Below are 17,915 nucleotides of genomic sequence, written 5' to 3' on the forward strand. Positions count from 1 at the left end.
TACCCCCACCCCAGTACGTGTCATACCCCCGTGTACCTACACCCCAGTACGTTCCAGTCGTACCCCCACCCCAGTACGTGTCGCACCACCGTCTATGTACACCCCAGTACGTTCCAGTTGTACCCCCACCCCTGTACGTGTCATACCCCCGTGTACCTACACCCCAGTACGTTCCAGTCGTACCCCCACCCCAGTACGTGTCGTACCACCGTCTATGTACACCCCAGTACGTTCGAGTCCTACCCCCAGCCCTGTACGTGTCATACCCCCGTGTACCTACACCCCAGTACGTTCCAGTCGTACCCCCACCCCAGTACGTGTCGCACCACCGTCTATGTACACCCCAGTACGTTCCAGTCATACCCCCACCCCTGTACGTGTCGCACCACTGTGTACCCAGTACATTCCAGTCGTACCCCCACCCCTGTACATGTCATACCCCCGTGTACCTACACCCCAGTACGTTCCAGTCCTACCCCCACCCCAGTACGTGTCGAACCACCGTCTATGTACACCCCAGTACGTTCGAGTCCTACCCCCACCCCTGTACGTGTCGCACCACCGTGTACCCAGTACGTTCCAGTCGTACCCCCACCCCTGTACGTGTCATACCCCCGTGTACCTACACCCCAGTACGTTCCAGTCCTACCCCCACCCCAGTACGTGTCATACCCCCGTGTACCTACACCCCAGTACGTTCCAGTCGTACCCCCACCCCAGTACGTGTCATACCCCCGTGTACCTACACCCCAGTACGTTCCAGTCGTACCCCCACCCCAGTACGTGTCGTACCACCGTCTATGTACACCCCAGTACGTTCGAGTCCTACCCCCACCCCTGTACGTGTCATACCCCCGTGTACCTACACCCCAGTACGTTCCAGTCCTACCCCCACCCCAGTACGTGTCGTACCACCGTCTATGTACACCCCAGTACGTTCCGGTCCTACCCCCAACACAACCTCCTAAGTACGGAGCGCACCCCAGGCCCCAAAATCACAACCGCATGTACGAGTCGTACCAACCCACACACAAGGACAGCACCGTACAACCAAATGGCCCATGTACACACCGTACACACGCTCAAAACGCACGTACACAACCAGGACAAAACAAAACAACACAAGAATACACTATTCGAATGGCACAAAGCCACTAAACATGGCCAACAAACACTACAAATACACCTTCACTGACCTGCAACTGCCAAAGACAAACAGAGGCCCAAAACACCACCACTACTTATAACACACCCACCCAAACTTCAAACACTGCCACACCCACCCATGGACCAATAAAAAGGGCCCACACACACAAACCATGAGCCTTTGCAACAGACTCACTGCTGCCAGACACCACAGAACCATACTACAAGCTACACCACACCTTACACTTGCACACCTTCACACAACCACCCTCACAAACACCCCCTCATCACATTCACACACACACACACACAACCATCCACACACCCCCCCCAACATCCACACACCCCCCCCCACCATCCCCACCCACACCCCTCACCATGCCCACTACCAAGAATCCAAAGTTCAGTAACCGAGAGTTGGAGGTCCTTGTTGATCAAATCCTCAGAGTCGAGCCACAGATCTTTGGAACATTGGTCAGAAACACCAGCCTGGCAGCAAAAACAGCCATGTGGCAGACCATCGTCGATGCTGTGAATGCTGTTGCGGACACCAGAAGGACCAGGCAGGAATGCCAGACCAGGTGGTACGATCTGCGGAGGAGGGTCAGAGCCAAGAGGCAGGAGGAACACGACCAGGCCAACGCCACCGGAGGAGGGCCCTCCCGCAGACCCGTACAGTACCATCCCTGGGAGGAGAGGGTGATGGCCATACTGCCGGTGGAGGCAGTCGAAGGATTAGAAGGACTCCGAGACCCGGGTGAGTACACAAACAACGCACCTCACATGGGGGGAACGGCATCCACAACCAAAATCACTAACAGGCACGCAACCACCACAAGCCATCGCATGACTCAACCACACTCCATGAGCACGCACATGCCACTGCTGCCACCATGCCCCATGCACCCAGCTGGACAATGTCAAGTCACAGGCCACAGAAGACAACAACACATGACACGGTAACCCGGATGGCGGGAGGCTGGGCCCCAAAAATCACATAGTGCGACTCCGAAGCAGACAACAATGCACTCTGCCCATATGGCCTAGGTCACAGCCAGACAAACAGTGTGTCCCAACACAGGAATGACTTGCCAGCAAATGGCGGACGCCTTGCATCAACACATGGGGGTGAAGGCACTGTTTTGCACATGACAGCAGCTAATGAACAGCCAACATTGTGAAAGAGTGGCAGCACACACCACCACAGCAGCAGCGCAGAGACACACATCACACCCAATGGGTGCCTGGAGATCAGAAACAAACTCACATCAACAAGCCAAGGGCCACTCAAAGATCTGCTAACAGTGTGTGCCCAGGAAGCTGGGCTGAGGTGACAGAGTGTGACACACAGAGGGAGGGAGAGGGGGACAGAGAGGGAGGGAGAGGGGGACAGAGAGGGAGGGAGAGGGGGACAGAGAGGGAGGGAGACACAGGGAGACGGACAGAGGGAGGAGGCTGACACACAGAGGGAGGGAGAGGGTGACAGAGAGGGAGGGAGAGAGGGACAGAGAGGGAGGGAGAGGGGGACAGAGAGGGAGGGAGACACAAGGAGAGCAAATCAGCCGTGTGGTGTGTGGGAATGTCTGCTTGTCAGCAGGTAGACTGCGTGCATGTAGCCAAGGGTGGCCCGTGCCAGAACCCCCCCTCTTCTCCATGGCAAAACACAGGGCCATGTCACAACCTGTGCACGAGCACAATGACAGCTACCTGCATCACATCAGTGTGTGGAACAACTCCATGTGCACATGTACAGTGCTACACGGAAGGCGCCAATGCATGGCTCGCAACACCTGCCCACTCCACTGCTGACTGCAGTCACACTTGACGCAGCAAGTAAGACTGTGCCACACATAGTTAAAGGGGCCAAAGTGGTGCCCAAGGGACACACCCATGCACAAGTACACTGTGAGTGGAAAGCAAGACAGATCCTAATTCCAAGAGGAAATGTCCCAACTTTGGAAATGATGAAACATGGATGTTGCATGGACCAAAATTAACATTGTCTCTCTCACACACAGGTCAACATCGTGGTGCACCCCCCAACACTGGGGGGGAAGACTCACAGGACCCGGATCTGCAGGAGCCCGATCCCACCGGCAGCGACCACTCTCACCACTCTGTGGACGACCCCGACCGACCTGGCCCCTCTGGTGTCCAACCGCCTGCAGCACCTGCGTCAGGTACAACTGTGCCAACCACCACCCCCACTCCTGCCACATCCCAGGAGACACCCAGGATCCCTGCCCCAACACCACAATGCAGCCAGGCTGGCCAGGAGGGACACGGTGTCCCGGGCACCCAGGAGGAGGCAGGCGACAACGCCAATGCCACCCCTCAGGGGTCCCGGAGACCCGATGTGCCCACAAGGGCAGGCCAGGCACAAGTGGGCAGGGGTGGTGGGAGTGGAGGACGGCGGAGGCGCGAGCCTGACCAGTTGGCTGGGGATCCGGTATTTTCCCATGTCCGTAACATCCTGGACTCATACCGGCAGGACACCACGGGCATGGCCCAGGTTGTGTCCGTCCTCGAGGGGATCAAGGCCCAGCAGGCCCAGCAACATGCGGAGCTACATGCCTGTCTACTGGTACACCAACGGAGGATGGAGGACAGACAGGCTGAGCAAGTGACGGCATTCCAGGGGATTCACACTACACTCCGTCGGATGGCCGACAACATGGCCGACCCTCCCTGTGCCAGAAGGCGGAGAACATCACCACCCACAGGGAGGGATCAGGAGGAGGAGGAGGAGGAAACATCCGACGGAGCATCCCAGATGTCGTCACGGCCTGCTGCTGAGGTTCCCCGCAGGAGGCCGGGTCGTCCACGGAAAGGACCGTGAGGGTCGGCGCTACATCACCATCTCCCAGGACACCTGGCCTGGCACCTGGCCCACTGGAGCAACAGCATCACAGCATCAAGAGACATTCTCTGCCACATGGCCCTGCTGGTCACTGGCTGACCAATGTTGACAAAGACTGTGGCATGGACTCTGAGGATATCCAATGGCAAGGCCTCAACTCCCCTACTGAACTTTAGATTCCAAATTCCCGGAAAGACACTCACTTTGTTGCCCCCCCCCCCCCAATAATAAATCACACTATGAAGAGTAAATGCCTGCTGGTAGCATTATTACCTAACATGTGTCTTGTAAAGTCAAAACATGCCTGAGTCATCTTTTGTCATCAACCACCCACACCCTGGGGCCTGAGTCTGGCACAGGACACATGGGTCACAGTGTATTAGGCAAGACAGACATGGAGCACCATACACACCCGTGATGGGCCCAACCAGCTGAGGGGGTTAACGAACAACCGTGCTGACACACACATTGAGTACAGCAACAGTCATGCGCAGAGGTCAGGGATCCAGTCCAGTGTCCTGGGGGGCACCCAGGTATGTGTAGACAGGTGGCAGAAACATGTCCTGCAAGCTTGAGTCCGGTGGATGAAGAGAATGGGGGCCTGGCCAACGTTGGATGCATGGGGATGGCACATGTCACAATACCCACACAGTCATGGACATCATGCCCAATACACAGTCTCAGCCCACACACACAGCTTGCATCTTGCCACTCGACACATTGACACATAGCCACAATCAGGGAATACCATGCCAGACATGCAGGATGCACCGTGGCAACACACCAGCATTGACTGAGAAGAGGCACCTTGGAGGCATAGGGACACCTTTATTAGTCATGTATTCGGGATTGCAGAGGCAACTCGAAGTACACATAAACACATCATGTGGAGTAACATGTGGGTCCAACACTGGCACCCCCCTTCAGCAGCACACATGCGTGTTCGCCATGGAACTGGCACACAAGCGTCGGCTAACAGCTAAATACCCACAGCTGCACACGGAGAGCCTGCCATACACCATAGATCCGCGGATGACGAAGTCCCACACCATGTCAAGCCAATGCTAACCGAATGTGTCCGAGGGCAGTGTCACACACATTGATGCCATCATCACAATCCCCTATCCCATCACTGATGACTGTCAACCAGGCAGACCATCTATTCAGGTGTACACAGCTGCATGTCGTGTCCCATGGGGATGCGACATGGCTGCAGAGGAACCAAACACCGACAGGGGCAGTGTGCACACATCGTGAACAACTGCCACACCCAATACACCCCAGATGCATCCCTTACCCCATGGAGACTTCCAAACGTGTCCGTGCCTGTAACGCTGAGTCAGCCCACGATGTCATGTCCATGAGGAATAGCAGTGCCACAACAATGCAACCAGCAGACGGCATGCGCAGGTACCTGGGGAAGAGAGACACACAAGAAGTCAGCCACAAAAAGCACAGCCACTTGCATGTGCATGAACTCGACACATGTATGGATGACAACATGCTAGGTCACAATTATGACTGGGGAAGTACAACCATCACTGGCACCATCACTCCAGTGACACACCCACACACACCTCTGACTCACGTGCCATACATGCAGGTGGAGACACACATCACAACGCATGCCACACGGGGACCAATGCGTGCACACTCAGACACTGGTACTCACCACTATGCAAAGAAGTCGCGTATGAGCCGAGTCCGGATGTCCTCTTGCGGCTCCACATCCTCCACATCACTAGCCCCATTGCCAAGACCTTCGTCCTCCACGGGTGGATGGTCCTCGTCATGTTGATTCAGGATGAGTGGCACTGCTCTTTCAACTGCCATGTTGTGCAGCATGCAGCAGACCATGAAGATCTTGCAGACCTTCGCCGGGGCATATGGGAGTGCGCCGCCGGTCTTGTGGAGGCACCTGAATCGGCTCTTCAGCATGCCAAACGTCCTCTCTATCACTCGCCTTGTCCGGCCATGGGCGGTGTTGTAGCGGAGCTGGGCCGGCGTGATGGGGTTGCGTAGAGGTGTGAGCAGCCAAGGCATGTTGGGATAGCCAGCGTCCCCTACATGGAATGCACATGGTCATCGTTAGAACTGGTGAAGCGGTCGTGCTGGTAGGCTATACTGAATACAGGACAGACAGACTGTACCCACCAACAACACATGCCCGTTCGTTGCGCAGCTGCATCATCATATCAGGCATCCCGCTACGCCTCATGATGTAGGCATCGTGTGCTGATCCTGGAAAACGAGCACAGACATGTGAAATCACCATGTTGGACAGACACACCACAAGGGCATTGATGGAGTGGTAGTGCTTCCGATTGCGGTACGCCACCTCCCGTGCGTGTGGTGGTACCAAAGCTACATGTGTCCCATCTATGGACCCAATGACATGGGGCATCCCTCCCAGGGCATAGAATCCACGCTTGACCTCAGTCATCTGTTCAGGGGTTGGGAACTTGATGAAGTCATCCAGGTGAATCAACATGGCCTCTAAGAAATCATGCAGCACACCACTGAACGTGCTCTGGGACATGCCACCAACATGAGCTATGGTATTTTGAAAGGTACCCGTGGCAAGAAAATGTAGGGCAGCCATTACCTTCAGCTGGGGTGTCAGTGCCGTGGGATACCTGTGCTGCGGTTGCAGGTGTGGTGCCAGTCTCGCCGTCAACTCCAGAATCAACGGTTGGGTGAAGCGGTAGAGACGGATGCTGTCATTCTCCTGCATGGTAGCCAAGTCTGGAATTCTTCGGGCAAGAGGCGGCGCTCTGCAGTAATTTGGAAGTGACAAGGAAGAGTGAGTGCACTACGACAACAACTCATGTGTACTGAGCACATGTTAATCTGACAATACACACATGCTACATAGGGAGTCAGGTATGTGCTACATGGCCAGGACACGTATGGATGCAAGGTGACACTCCTTCAGAGACCCAGCTACACACGGAGATTGAGAACGTCCCCATGCCACGCCATGGGAATAGCTGTGTCCCAGTGCAAGTGAACAGCCAGACGCAACACAGGAGTGACATACGCCCACACATCAGCAGCAGTAGGATGCTGAATGCAGAGATTGGTAGCGGAACACTGGAGCCACAGGTCACATGACATTACACTAGGCCAGCCCACACACCTTGCCATGAAGGTGCACATGTCATGACTCGCCACACATACCTTGTGAGGATGCTGATATGTCCTTGTCACGCTACTCCGTGTCCCATGCATACATGTGCACCTCACATCCTATACCACATGTGGCATGGTGTGCGGAACAGTGTGCAATGACAATCTACACACAGACACATGTTGGTTGCTGCAACGGCTGCAGCTTTTGAGGGTGCTCCAACATCAACCTGATGGGAAGCCCCCACACATACATGACATAGTCACATTGTGCACCGTGGGTAGTGACAAGTCAGGTGTCATAACCCCTGTACCGGGCATCAGGGGACACTTCCGTGTGTTGGTGTCCGTGCCATGTCAGTGACGCTCACCCCAAGTGCGCAGTACGACATGCACACATGTCAAAGGAGTCAAGGGCATGCCTGGCACACATTGCACCATCACACAGTACATCTGTAGACATCTCATCATACATCTGGTGCCTTCTCGACTCAGGAGTAATGTTCCACATCACAGGCCGTCACACCTGTGCCCCACACATGTAGTGATGCACAGACGATGCCTCGATGTCAATTAATGGACAAGTATGTCCATCCATGGACAAGTATGTCCGCCCTATCCCTACCTGTGTGCCGCCTGTCACCACTGTGATGTGTGAATACCGCTGTACTGCTGCCAAGAGGGCCTGTGTACGTTCCCATATCACTATGGGAGTGCTGCCGTATGTGTACCCATCGTGATGGCGAGCGTACAGGCATGTGTACGGCCCGTACCACTACGAGTACGCATACGCCAGGCCACTCATAGTGGTACGGGCCGTACACACGCCTGTACGCTCCCTATCAGTATGGGTGGCCTCGCGTATGCGTACTCGTAGTGGTACGGGCCGTACACACGCCTGTACGCTCCCTATCAGTATGGGTGGCCTCGCGTATGCGTACTCGTAGTGGTACGGGCCGCACACACGCCTGTACGCTCCCTATCAGTATGGGTGGCCTCGCGTATGCGTACTCGTAGTGATAGGGAGCGTACAGGCATGTGTACGGCCCGTACCACTACGAGTACGCATACGCCAGGCCACTCATAGTGGTACGGGCCGTACACACGCCTGTACGCTCCCTATCAGTATGGGTGGCCTCGCGTATGCGTATTCGTAGTGATAGGGAGCGTACAGGCGTGTGTGCGGCCCGTACCACTACGAGTACGCATACGCGAGGCCACCCATACTGATAGGGAGCGTACAGGCGTGTGTACGGCCCGTACCACTATTGGGTGGCCTCGCGTATGCGTACTCGTAGTGGTACGGGCCGTACACACGCCTGTACGCTCCCTATCACTACGAGTACGCATACGCGAGGCCACCCATAGTGATAGTGAACGTAGTCACGCGTGTACGGGCCGTTGCAATGCATTTGGGGTGCCCTAGGGCCCTGGAACGCACCGTACCTGTGTGTGGAGCTCAAAATTACATAGGGGACACATGAGGGACAAGTATTAAGGCCTACATGCATGCTGGTTGTCATGGAGACCAAGTTCAAAAATCGAATTTCTTCTGGAAGGTGAACAGCAGAAGTCAGTTGGAATTAAAATACTTTGTTGCAATGTGTTTGTGGAGCTGACATCATGCAGTAGAATGAAACCGATAGAGTACACACAGACTGCTAGGTTTGAAGGGATTGGTGGAAACATAGGATGCAAATGTGAGTGACCAATCACTCTGTACTCCTGTGCATGAGACAGGGCAGAAAGGCACATATAAGGCAGCCAGGTCCCATGAGGGAGTACTTGCCTGCACATCTTTGAATTCGTCGACCCAGCTGCTGCTACTGATTCCCTGGAACCATGTCAAGGGCTGTGGAGAGGTCACAGCCATTCACCCTGGAGGAGAACATGGCATTGCTGGATGTGATCCTCCCACAGTACCCCATGCTGTATGGGCGACCAGGGTATCAGGTGAGTGCATAGGCCACTGGCACAGACTGTCCCTATGTTGTGACTGTGACTTCTGGCATTGTGTCCTGGTGTGACACACATGCCATGTACTGTTGGGGGGGTCCCAGAGGGGGGGGATGCCTGATGTCTCCCAGCAGTGCCCTGAGACAGGAGGGGTGGGTACAGAGTGCTCCCAGCAGTGCCCTGAGACAGGAGGGGTGTGTGCCTATCACTAACAGCAGTGCCCTGAGACAGGAGGGGTGGGTACAGAGTGCTCCCAGCAGTGCCCTGAGACAGGAGGGGTGTGTGCCTATCACTAACAGCAGTGCCCTGAGACAGGAGGGGTGGGTACAGAGTGCTCCCAGCAGTGCCCTGAGACAGGAGGGGTGTGTGCCTATCACTAACAGCAGTGCCCTGAGACAGGAGGGGTGGGTACAGAGTGCTCCCAGCAGTGCCCTGAGACAGGAGGGGGGTGTGCCTATCACTAACAGCAGTGCCCTGAGACAGGAGGGGTGGGTACAGAGTGCTCCCAGCAGTGCCCTGAGACAGGAGGGGTGGGTACAGAGTACTCCCAGCAGTGCCCTGAGACAGGAGGGGTGGGTACAGAGTGCTCCCAGCAGTGCCCTGAGACAGGAGGGGTGGGTACAGAGTGCTCCCAGCAGTGCCCTGAGACAGGAGGGGTGTGTGCCTATCACTAACAGCAGTGCCCTGAGACAGGAGGGGTGGGTACAGAGTGCCCCCAGCAGTGCCCTGAGACAGGAGGGGTGTGTGCCTATCACTAACAGCAGTGCCCTGAGACAGGAGGGGTGGGTGTGATGCACAGTGTGAGCCTTGATCATTGATTGTGACATTGCCATCATTCCACCTGTGTACCCACTATGGCACGTACTGCTTTTTCCCTCACCAGAGGATCATGTCCCTATGACAAAGGTGCAATGCGTTGGCTGCATGACATGCCTTGTTGTTACCAGCTAATTTGTTATCAAATGTCTCTCTGTGACATGTGGCTGGTGTATTGATGTGGTGTCACTTGTTCTTCCTCACAGGTAGGTGTTAAATGGTAGCGGCAGTTTCAGTCGATAATCTTTCAAGTATTTGCCCGGCGGTAATCGCCTCTCATACCACTCGATGATTTACCAATAAAAGAGGCAGGCGCCGGAGACTGGAAGGCAGGAAACAAAGTTTTATTCCGTCGGAGCAGAACACATCAGATCAGACAGCAAGGTATCGTCACGAGGTGCTCTAACTGCATCTCTGAGACCTGGTCTCTTATACACTGGTTTATTGCTTTATTACACATAGTACATTCTTGAGATTCCCTTGATGCCTGAAAGAACATCCCCTGAAGCCCCGGCTCAGATCCGATCCCACACATAGATACAGTAGAAGTTCCCACCCTACCCGCAGTGGGAGATGGCTATCGCGCAGCAGGGAATTCCGCTAATTCCCGGGGGTGTGTGCAACTGGCCGGGTCTCAGGGGGTAGGGGCTTTGATCTACTGTAATCCCTTTGATGTGGGGTGTTTCCCTTACAGTAGGGGCAGTAAACTGCATCCGCAGGGCTAGGTGATGGCCTGGGACCAGTTCAGACAATGGGGCGCAGAGGAAGGGGGGTTATCAAAGGAGAGGCATGACCATGTATGGGTTGTCGGTTGGGAGTGGTTCCGTAGCAGGGTCGCGCAGAAGGAGAGGGTTTATGGCCTGTATGAGAGAGCGGGGGTGGCCGGCGCGCGGGGGATGCTTGCAGCGCCAGGGGAAAGCGCTGGCGGTCGAGAGTGAGCGGGGAGAGAGTGGGGTGCCTAAAATGGCGGTCGTGCATTCGCCGTGCGTGGCGCTGGGGAGAGGCAAGATGGCGCAGATAATGTTCAGTTTGCACGCTAAATTTCCACAGTCCTCCCTTTTAACATATCTCGCCAGCTTGTCCGGCCAATATTCACCTTTGTTAGCCTTTCAGTTACAGCATCGTCAATGTTCGTCGCACATTTAAAAAAAATACAGAATCGTTAGGGTAGGCTAGAGTAATCTGACACATTTGTACATTGTCTCATACAGTTTGATAAAGTAGGCGAGGAGGAAGTGCATTCAAAGTTGCAGTATAGTCGTGTACATGGCTGGTGTTACTATACAAAGTTACATTTTCTTAACTTCTCAGTGTACAGTCGGAAGTGATCGATGCAACATCATGAAAACTTGATAAGAAGATAGTTAATATAATAAGGTGGTTGGGAGAGTATTTTCAACTTTGACATGTGTTCTTCTTTCCAGTGTCCTTGTTTTATAAAGAGCTATCACTGGTAAGCTCTCATTGTTGTTCTTCTTTCGTTGGCACCGTTGAGCACCGGCGGTGGAACTAAGGTCCAGCTCAAATCCGATTTCTTCACGTGGCAGGGTGCGACCACTCACTGTTCTTTGATCACAGTCCTGTTCCTTAACACAGTTCACCACAGGTACTTTTGAGACAGGGTGCCGGCCTTTTGTTCCTCGGTAGTAGGTCAAAGTCATAGTCCAAATGAAAGAGGAAGAGAGAATGGGGTGGCATGGGATCAGATCAAAAGTGCGGACCAAGGAGGGGGGGGGGCAGAATCTTTTCAGCACTGGGCCCATCAATCGGGCCCGACGGGTTGAGACTTCAGGCATGCTGGTCAGTGAGCAGGGGCCTCGATGCAGCCCTTTGCGCTCATCGTTCTGATAATGGTGCCTCATCTCACACTCTTGTTGCTTCGTCGCTCCCCCCTTGGTCGATGTCATAGATGTTTTATGATCCTCAGCCAGACTGTGCGTCACGTCCGACCCCTTTCTTCCGATGGCTGCAGGTTATCCTTGAATAGGTTACAAGAAACGAAAGTCTTAGAGATCTTGGCAGGGAAGACATTTACATACTTCATTCTCTCTCCCAACCACCGAGTAGTTGCGGAAATGCTTTTATCTGTTACTACATGATTGGTGCCTATTAACTCTGATGTTACTGTGCGTGTTACTAATCTATTAATTACTGCTGTCGTGCAGGGTTCTGTGGGTGTCCCTGTCCATCGTCTGGCCTTCTAGGTGTCGGTTTCTGCGCCTTATAATACAAGGTTTGGTAATACCCGTAAGGGCGAGGTGCTACTGTCATGCGTTCATGAGTATCCTTTCCATACAGTAGGTGACCCTTTATCGGTTTAAAACAGGGCCATCAGCTGTTTCGTTCGGGATACTCTGAGACGGCTAGTATAGGGCTGGAGTTATCTCTGGGAGAACAGGGTGTTTTAGACATTCTATTTCGGGCTAATTGGTCAGGGGTAATTCTGGGTGGTGGAGATGGTATCCTTTAAGAACAAAAACCACTGACATATAGTCCCCGTGTTGAGGGTCAGATTGGGAGACATCAGTCGTCTTACCCGTCCTTTCCTTCTCAGCCGATTAGGCTTAATGTTTGTAAAAAGGAGGGGTAGTAACGTGGTAAAGTATGGTCGTTTTTGTTTCTGTCAATTTGTTCGAACACCACTGTGTTCGGGCCAATTATACACTTACCAAAGAGGTGTATGTCGTTAATTTATTCAAGAAGAGAGAGAGAACAAGAAAGAGCCTTTTGCGAGGGAGGGGGGGGGAGAGAGTGAGAGAGAGAGAGAGAGAGAGAGAGAGAGAGAGAGAGAGATGGGTAAGATAATAGGCCACTTGGCGCACATACAACATGGAGTAGCATGGGTCTGTTCCATGTAAGAAAACACAAGCGGGGAAAAGACATAAATTCGGTGGTCACGCACACACAAATGTTGGATAGGGTGTGACAGTACATGCATCAAGACGGGGACTCAGGGCTGCGTTGAGCACGGGGACCTCTCCTTTCCTGTCCTCTATTCCTATGCAATGCTGCGTACCTTTAGTATTTGGCAGTTTATCTTATGGGTTGTCTGACCCTTTATTCTCCTCCCTTTGATCGGTGGACGAGCACTTCAATCATACAATGACGCTCTCTTCAAGTGACCCAAACATGAAATGCATACACATTCATATCGTATAGTCGTAGTACACACGCACAATCATATCATACAGTTTTTCATGTTCCCAATGATGATCTGTAATTTTTCGCACTATCTCGCAACATTTGTCTATGTTTTCCCTGATATTGAACTTGGTGCGGTCCGTGTCCACTCCACTTTTCAGTCGGAACTTCGTCGTGACCTATAGAGGGGAAATAAGAGGGGAGGGGAGGTGCAGTATTCAAAATACCCCAGCGCGCGCAGACACGAAAGGTTCTACCTACCATGTACCAGGCTAGCCGCAGGGGTGGGTAATACCACGGACCTATTATTCTTTAGTTCGAGGCAAAGATGCTCTAGTTCATTCATCTCCTGAATTCGGGTTCCCTGGTCGTGCATGTAGTTCTCAATTGGTCGTGTATTATGGTGCAGGATACCATCGTGCGACATATACCTTAAGTCATAGCTCATTATTGGTTTGACAATTCTCGGAAAAAGGGCAGGCGTGATTGGTACAAATTTCGTTAAACAAAAAGATTTTTAGGCAAATTGTGTCTGTATGATCTGTATGCCTTCGCTTAGGAGTAACAATCATTTATTTAAAAGAAAAACCTTCAACAACCTAGATTATTAGTCATGACACTCATTTCGTAATTCCTTTTTAAGAAGCCCTTTATTTAAAACAATGTCAGTATGGAAGTACGGGCCTACAGCCGCCATAGACCGGCCACGGTGTGAGAGGCGTCGAGCAACATGAGCAACACTATATTAACATAAAAATCGGTTCCCCCCTTTCCCCCATCATCATGTGTGAAAGCATCGTGTACATATATATATATATCTCTTTTTAACACAAATGTCACGTGACTGGAACGCCACAAGGAGTTGTAGGCCACTCCTACATCGGCGCCATCTTAGGGCGGGGTCGGGCCAGTGCACAGTCTAAGTCTTTCCATGAATTAGCAGTTGAACCAGAATTCCTTTCGGTAGTTCGAGAACTTTCGTTAGCGTCAACTTTGCGTCAGCATGGCGTCACTGCAACCTTGTAGCAATGTCATGGTTCGTTCTTAGGGCGGGGCAGCAGGCGGGTTCTTCCGCCGACACTCTACTTTCTCACTGCACCAAGCGGAGGCAAGGTGGCTGCCGCCCGGGGGGGGGGGGCAAAAAGAGCAATGGCGGTGGTTTTGTCCTTACCGGAAGTCCGCAGGAGTCGAATGTCAAATGACTCCAACCAATTCTGCAAGGCTGAGGGGAGCGTTCTGTCAAGAGTGGGGCCCATGCCCTAGCAAACAAGCTTTCGAGTCCAGAATTGTCTCACGGTGGGCCAGGCCTGGAACCGGAGGGGTCAACCGCCGGAGTTCAATGGCAGCAGTAGCAGCAGCTCTTCGGTACGGCTATCGGAGAGGGGCCAACAGCAGCTACAGCGGCAGTTCAGATGGTACTGCCACCGGAGTGGTTCCAGTAGCAGCGACAACAGCAGTTCGGATGGTATCACCATCGGAGTGGGCCCCTACTTACTTGGCTGCGGGGGCCCACTCCCCGCGTCGGGTGCTAGCGGCAGTCTTGGTGAACCCTGTGCCTGGGTGGTTGCCTGGCGGTCGCGTGCAGGGGTGCCGGCTCAGCCGAACGGCGAATGAAGTGGCAGGACGCAACTCAGCTGGCCGACGTATGAAAGATGCGGTTGGGGGTGCCCTCGTCTGCTGGCGAGCCTCCACCTGGGGAGGTGGGGGAGGCCCGTCCGCGTCGCCTCCCCCTGCCAGGGCACCAGCCCTCATTAAAGAAAGAAGAAGCAAATGGGAAGATCCGCACGGCGTGCCAGGGTGAAATTCAGCAGGCCGATGAAAAAGATGGCTGGGTGCAGCTTAGCTGGCCGGCGAGTAAAGGACTGTTGGGTGCAGCTTAGCTGGCCGGCGAGTAAAGGGCGGTTGGGGTGCCTGGCAAGCCTCCACCTGGGGAGGTGGGGGAGGTCCGTCCGCGTCGCCTCCCCCCGCCAGGGCACCCTCCATTATTGAAGAAAGAAGCAAATGGGAAGATCCGCACGGCGCGGCGGACTCCGCCTTGGTGTTGCCAGAACTTCGGCGCTTCGTATAGCCTCCGGCCTATTCGCACAGTCGCCCGCCACTGATGTCAAGGGATTTTTGCATGGCTTTTATAGCCCAAAGTCAACTAAAAGGGACCGCCCAAAACAGGTCAATGTTGCAACTACGAGGAAGGAGAGGCGAGGACGGTGTCACGTGGACGTAAATGCTTTGGGATGCAGGTCGCAGCAGACTGTCATGTAAATAGTTGTTCAAAACATGTTTTAACCTGTTCATCTTGTCGGAATGTTGTTTTACTTATAAGTTATTAAAAATGTTTGACCACACTATTTTGTAGGAGCATTGTACGTATCAGCGATCTAGTTAGCGTATTCGGAAAATGGCGTTGTTCGATGGCACGTGATCCTAATCAAGTGTGGTGACGTTGATGGTGGGTATCAACAAACTTCCGGTTGTGTTTATTGGGGTCCCTATTTTTGTTCAGTTCCAAAAGGACCGGGCACTGGGATTTCCAGTGTCCGAACCCTCTACAGAACGCACATTGATTCCCATCTAAGTCTCTCCGTCCGTTGTAGGGCGTAGGTGTATGGTCTCTAGGGGGTAGCTTTCTAGGGGCGGTTGGTTGGTAATTCTCTTTTGGGGGTTCCCTTCCTATGGTCACCCCTTGCAACTGTGCTATCATCACCCTCTCCTTTAATTCCTTTTTCTTCTTCTCTGACGCCCTATCGTTCTCGTTCTTCTGGTTTTCGTAGTATTGGGCCATCTGGAGAATTGCTGCGGGTTTGGAGGCTGCCCAACTACTCTCGCTGGTCTGTAACTTCTGGGAAACTTCTGGCGACAGACCCTTTACATAATTCTGGACAAAGAGGTGGTGTCCGGTTGCGGTGGTCATGTCTTGGCCACTGTAATCGGAAAACACAGTCTCGAATCGGGAGAAGTATTCAGACACATCTTCCTGGGGTTTCTGGCGGCAAGCCGTCACTATCGACCAGTCTACCTTTCTTTCTGGGATTAGAGTCTTCAGCTTTTGTACAATCTTGTCTGGGAGCTCTAAGATGGCTTTCGGGGGTTTCTGTCCTGGCTCTCGCTGTTTATCTATGGTATCGAGTTGTACCCAGGTATATCCGAACGGCTCAGCGTGGTCAACTTTCCGGATTTGTTTCCACACATCAGCCGGCAGGCATAGCCCAAAGAACAAGTCGATATCTGCTAACGTCATTATCGTTGAGCCTAAGGCTGTGCCTAATTCAGTGTAGAAGGCAGTCGGGTTCTTTCTCAAGTCGGGTAGGGTCTTTCTAAAGGTCAAAATATCTTGCCGGTCCCACGGCTGGTAGACCCAGTTATATACAACCCTTCCCTTCGCATCTTGGTGGTTGATGTCGTCGTGTGTTCCCTGACCCCGTGGGGGGACCCAGTAGGGGGCAGCTTCTTTAATGGGCATCATGGCATCGGCCCTTCCTCCCTGGGGCTTAGTTGCTATGGGGGTTTCCGTTTTGGTGGTCTGTCCATGTTCTTTAAGGTGTCGGTAGACCTCGAGTGTACGAGTGAAGAGGTTCGTTACATCGCCCTCTCTTTCTTCCCCAATGTCTACCTTCCTATATAGGGCCGCTAGGCCTTCGGGACCTTTATCGTGGTACCTATCCTCATATGTATTCAGGGTGTGATAACAGAGCCGTACGACGAAGTGTCGTCTGCGGCTGTCGGCATACGATTTATACACGTCCGTTATATACTCCTCACTTTCTTTTCGCTCCACCAGCGTCCCTACTATCTTGTCAATTCCTGCTCGTTCATCTTTAGTTAACCGATTCATTCTGGTGGACTCTTTCTTTCCTATCTCATGGTCGTCTAGCGTTGTAGTCGACGTTAGGTTCAGTACAAGAGGCTCAGCCGGCGCGGAGGCCGTGAGGGCCGAGGCCCCTGTACTGCTTTCGTTCGTGTTCGGGGGTTGTGGGTGTTGCACTACCGATTGGGAGGGTGCATACGGAGGGGGCATGTAAATGGTCGGGGGACCTAACAGTAATTCGTCATTCGTTTGCTGCTTGGAGGACAATACAGGGTAGAGCAAAGAAGGGGTCCTAACAGCGTACTGGCCTGAGGTTTCGGGCTCCTGTCTTAGTTTAGTTTCCCTTCTCTCCTTTATGTCTTCTTCTAACTTTTTAGCGGCTAGGTGAGCTGCCTTTCGTAATTCCTTTTCTGCTTTTACTTCTTCCCTCTTTTTCCGTTGCGTCGCTTCTTTGCGCCACATGCCAATACTGTCAAGCATAGTAGGCGTCGTCTTATTGCTACGCAGAGCTACTTCTAGCGCTTCTATCTTGCGGTCGTCGAAGGATCCCATCAGTGGCCACTGACTTTCGGGGTCCTTCTTGGTATATTTATGCCACAGCTTGCTATAAGCCACGGCGACTAGTCCGTATTTAGTGAACATGTCCTTATTAGGGGTGCCTTCCAGTGGAGCCGGGTGGTTCACCTCTAATAAGCGGTCAGGGCAGAACCAACTACCAATCAGTGGGGAGAAGATAGGCATGACGGGTTTCAACGGGGACAAAAGTCAGCACTACCTATCTTTTCACTGCTTGCAAAGACTAGACAGAATATCTCTATTCCTCGTTATTTGTAAGCAGAGAATACCTCCAAAGAACCAATATCGAACAACTAGTGTTCGGACAATCAATCAATCAATCAATGGGGAGATAAAGATAGGCACGACGGGTTTCAACGGGGACAAAAGTCTGCGTTACCTACCCTTCACTATTTGCAAAGACTAGACAGAATATTCCTATTCTACGTTATTTGCAAACAGAGAATATCTCAAAAAGTACTATTCTTCAAAACAATCAATGTTCGGACA

This window comes from Triturus cristatus, chromosome 7, assembly GCF_964204655.1.
Source record: "Triturus cristatus chromosome 7, aTriCri1.1, whole genome shotgun sequence".
Lineage (NCBI taxonomy): Eukaryota > Metazoa > Chordata > Amphibia > Caudata > Salamandridae > Triturus > Triturus cristatus.